This window comes from Musa acuminata, unplaced genomic scaffold (assembly GCF_036884655.1).
Source record: "Musa acuminata AAA Group cultivar baxijiao unplaced genomic scaffold, Cavendish_Baxijiao_AAA HiC_scaffold_34, whole genome shotgun sequence".
NCBI classification, from domain to species: Eukaryota; Viridiplantae; Streptophyta; class Magnoliopsida; order Zingiberales; family Musaceae; genus Musa; species Musa acuminata.
In genome coordinates this window covers 5,001-10,000 of record NW_027020316.1, presented here as the reverse complement: position 1 = coordinate 10,000, position 5,000 = coordinate 5,001, and positions in this window count along the sequence as shown.

Below are 5,000 nucleotides of genomic sequence, written 5' to 3'. Positions count from 1 at the left end.
AGCGGCGAACAGCGAGCGAAGCGAGAGGCAGCACCGTCCCTGCTATACGAAAGCCCCATCCAGCCCTGTGCCACCCGGGGGGTTCCAGGGTGCTGAGATGGCTGACGTTTTGCTCCGCTCTCGACGGTCACCGCGCAATGCAAGAACAGGCCAAAAACTGGCCAAAACGGCCCAAAAACGGGCCAAAACTGGCCATTTTTGGCTGCGCGAGCGGCGAGCGGCGGACAGCGAGCGAAGCGAGAGGCAGCACCGTCCCTGCTATACGAAAGCCCCATCCAGCCCTGTGCCACCCGGGGGGTTCCAGGGTGCTGAGATGGCTGACGTTTTGCTCCGCTCTCGACGGTCACCGCGCAATGCAAGAACAGGCCAAAAACTGGCCAAAACGGCCCAAAAACGGGCCAAAACTGGCCATTTTTGGCTGCGCGAGCGAGCGGCGAGCGGCGGACAGCGAGCGAAGCGAGAGGCAGCACCGTCCCTGCTATACGAAAGCCCCATCCAGCCCTGTGCCACCCGGGGGGTTCCAGGGTGCTGAGATGGCTGACGTTTTGCTCCGCTCTCGACGGTCACCGCGCAATGCAAGAACAGGCCAAAAACTGGCCAAAACGGCCCAAAAACGGGCCAAAACTGGCCATTTTTGGCTGCACGAGCGAGCGGCGAGCGGCGGACAGCGAGCGAAGCGAGAGGCAGCACCGTCCCTGCTATACGAAAGCCCCATCCAGCCCTGTGCCACCCGGGGGGTTCCAGGGTGCTGAGATGGCTGACGTTTTGCTCCGCTCTCGACGGTCACCGCGCAATGCAAGAACAGGCCAAAAACTGGCCAAAACGGCCCAAAAACGGGCCAAAACTGGCCATTTTTGGCTGCACGAGCGAGCGGCGAGCGGCGGACAGCGAGCGAAGCGAGAGGCAGCACCGTCCCTGCTATACGAAAGCCCCATCCAGCCCTGTGCCACCCGGGGGGTTCCAGGGTGCTGAGATGGCTGACGTTTTGCTCCGCTCTCGACGGTCACCGCGCAATGCAAGAACAGGCCAAAAACTGGCCAAAACGGCCCAAAAACGGGCCAAAACTGGCCATTTTTGGCTGCACGAGCGAGCGGCGAGCGGCGGACAGCGAGCGAAGCGAGAGGCAGCACCGTCCCTGCTATACGAAAGCCCCATCCAGCCCTGTGCCACCCGGGGGGTTCCAGGGTGCTGAGATGGCTGACGTTTTGCTCCGCTCTCGACGGTCACCGCGCAATGCAAGAACAGGCCAAAAACTGGCCAAAACGGCCCAAAAACGGGCCAAAACTGGCCATTTTTGGCTGCGCGAGCGAGCGGCGAGCGGCGGACAGCGAGCGAAGCGAGAGGCAGCACCGTCCCTGCTATACGAAAGCCCCATCCAGCCCTGTGCCACCCGGGGGGTTCCAGGGTGCTGAGATGGCTGACGTTTTGCTCCGCTCTCGACGGTCACCGCGCAATGCAAGAACAGGCCAAAAACTGGCCAAAACGGCCCAAAAACGGGCCAAAACTGGCCATTTTTGGCTGCACGAGCGAGCGGCGAGCGGCGGACAGCGAGCGAAGCGAGAGGCAGCACCGTCCCTGCTATACGAAAGCCCCATCCAGCCCTGTGCCACCCGGGGGGTTCCAGGGTGCTGAGATGGCTGACGTTTTGCTCCGCTCTCGACGGTCACCGCGCAATGCAAGAACAGGCCAAAAACTGGCCAAAACGGCCCAAAAACGGGCCAAAACTGGCCATTTTTGGCTGCACGAGCGAGCGGCGAGCGGCGGACAGCGAGCGAAGCGAGAGGCAGCACCGTCCCTGCTATACGAAAGCCCCATCCAGCCCTGTGCCACCCGGGGGGTTCCAGGGTGCTGAGATGGCTGACGTTTTGCTCCGCTCTCGACGGTCACCGCGCAATGCAAGAACAGGCCAAAAACTGGCCAAAACGGCCCAAAAACGGGCCAAAACTGGCCATTTTTGGCTGCACGAGCGAGCGGCGAGCGGCGGACAGCGAGCGAAGCGAGAGGCAGCACCGTCCCTGCTATACGAAAGCCCCATCCAGCCCTGTGCCACCCGGGGGGTTCCAGGGTGCTGAGATGGCTGACGTTTTGCTCCGCTCTCGACGGTCACCGCGCAATGCAAGAACAGGCCAAAAACTGGCCAAAACGGCCCAAAAACGGGCCAAAACTGGCCATTTTTGGCTGCGCGAGCGAGCGGCGAGCGGCGGACAGCGAGCGAAGCGAGAGGCAGCACCGTCCCTGCTATACGAAAGCCCCATCCAGCCCTGTGCCACCCGGGGGGTTCCAGGGTGCTGAGATGGCTGACGTTTTGCTCCGCTCTCGACGGTCACCGCGCAATGCAAGAACAGGCCAAAAACTGGCCAAAACGGCCCAAAAACGGGCCAAAACTGGCCATTTTTGGCTGCACGAGCGAGCGGCGAGCGGCGGACAGCGAGCGAAGCGAGAGGCAGCACCGTCCCTGCTATACGAAAGCCCCATCCAGCCCTGTGCCACCCGGGGGGTTCCAGGGTGCTGAGATGGCTGACGTTTTGCTCCGCTCTCGACGGTCACCGCGCAATGCAAGAACAGGCCAAAAACTGGCCAAAACGGCCCAAAAACGGGCCAAAACTGGCCATTTTTGGCTGCACGAGCGAGCGGCGAGCGGCGGACAGCGAGCGAAGCGAGAGGCAGCACCGTCCCTGCTATACGAAAGCCCCATCCAGCCCTGTGCCACCCGGGGGGTTCCAGGGTGCTGAGATGGCTGACGTTTTGCTCCGCTCTCGACGGTCACCGCGCAATGCAAGAACAGGCCAAAAACTGGCCAAAACGGCCCAAAAACGGGCCAAAACTGGCCATTTTTGGCTGCACGAGCGAGCGGCGAGCGGCGGACAGCGAGCGAAGCGAGAGGCAGCACCGTCCCTGCTATACGAAAGCCCCATCCAGCCCTGTGCCACCCGGGGGGTTCCAGGGTGCTGAGATGGCTGACGTTTTGCTCCGCTCTCGACGGTCACCGCGCAATGCAAGAACAGGCCAAAAACTGGCCAAAACGGCCCAAAAACGGGCCAAAACTGGCCATTTTTGGCTGCACGAGCGAGCGGCGAGCGGCGGACAGCGAGCGAAGCGAGAGGCAGCACCGTCCCTGCTATACGAAAGCCCCATCCAGCCCTGTGCCACCCGGGGGTTCCAGGGTGCTGAGATGGCTGACGTTTTGCTCCGCTCTCGACGGTCACCGCGCAATGCAAGAACAGGCCAAAAACTGGCCAAAACGGCCCAAAAACGGGCCAAAACTGGCCATTTTTGGCTGCACGAGCGAGCGGCGAGCGGCGGACAGCGAGCGAAGCGAGAGGCAGCACCGTCCCTGCTATACGAAAGCCCCATCCAGCCCTGTGCCACCCGGGGGGTTCCAGGGTGCTGAGATGGCTGACGTTTTGCTCCGCTCTCGACGGTCACCGCGCAATGCAAGAACAGGCCAAAAACTGGCCAAAACGGCCCAAAAACGGGCCAAAACTGGCCATTTTTGGCTGCACGAGCGAGCGGCGAGCGGCGGACAGCGAGCGAAGCGAGAGGCAGCACCGTCCCTGCTATACGAAAGCCCCATCCAGCCCTGTGCCACCCGGGGGGTTCCAGGGTGCTGAGATGGCTGACGTTTTGCTCCGCTCTCGACGGTCACCGCGCAATGCAAGAACAGGCCAAAAACTGGCCAAAACGGCCCAAAAACGGGCCAAAACTGGCCATTTTTGGCTGCACGAGCGAGCGGCGAGCGGCGGACAGCGAGCGAAGCGAGAGGCAGCACCGTCCCTGCTATACGAAAGCCCCATCCAGCCCTGTGCCACCCGGGGGGTTCCAGGGTGCTGAGATGGCTGACGTTTTGCTCCGCTCTCGACGGTCACCGCGCAATGCAAGAACAGGCCAAAAACTGGCCAAAACGGCCCAAAAACGGGCCAAAACTGGCCATTTTTGGCTGCACGAGCGAGCGGCGAGCGGCGGACAGCGAGCGAAGCGAGAGGCAGCACCGTCCCTGCTATACGAAAGCCCCATCCAGCCCTGTGCCACCCGGGGGGTTCCAGGGTGCTGAGATGGCTGACGTTTTGCTCCGCTCTCGACGGTCACCGCGCAATGCAAGAACAGGCCAAAAACTGGCCAAAACGGCCCAAAAACGGGCCAAAACTGGCCATTTTTGGCTGCGCGAGCGAGCGGCGAGCGGCGGACAGCGAGCGAAGCGAGAGGCAGCACCGTCCCTGCTATATACGAAAGCCCCATCCAGCCCTGTGCCACCCGGGGGGTTCCAGGGTGCTGAGATGGCTGACGTTTTGCTCCGCTCACGACGGTCACCGCACCACGCAAGAACGGACCATAAACAGGCCAAAACAGCCCAAAAACGGGCCAAAACTGGTCATTTTTGGCTGCGCGAGCGAGCGGCGAGCGGCGAACAGCGAGCGAAGCGTGAGGCAGCACCGTCCCTGCTATACGAAAGCCCCATCCAGCCCTGTGCCACCCGGGGGGTTCCAGGGTGCTGAGATGGCTGACGTTTTGCTCCGCTCACGACGGTCACCGCGCCATGCAAGAACGGACCAAAAACAGGCCAAAACAGCCCAAAAACGGGCCAAAACTGGCCATTTTTGGCTGAGCGAGCGAGCGGTGAGCGGCGAACAGCGAGCGAAGCGAGAGGCAGCACCGTCCCTGCTATACGAAAGCCCCATCCAGCCCTGTGCCACCCGGGGGGTTCCAGGGTGCTGAGATGGCTGACGTTTTGCTCCGCTCACGACGGTCGCCGTGCCACGCAAGAACGGACCAAAAACAGGCCAAAACAGCCCAAAAACGGGCCAAAACTGGCCATTTTAGGTTGCGCGAGCGAGCGGCGAGCGGCGAACAGCGAGCGAAGCGTGAGGCAGCACCGTCCCTGCTATACGAAAGCCCCATCCAGCCCTGTGCCACCCGGGGGGTTCCAAGGTGCTGAGATGGCTGACGTTTTGCTCCGCTCACGACGGTCACCGCGCCACGCCAGAACAGACCAAAAACAGGCC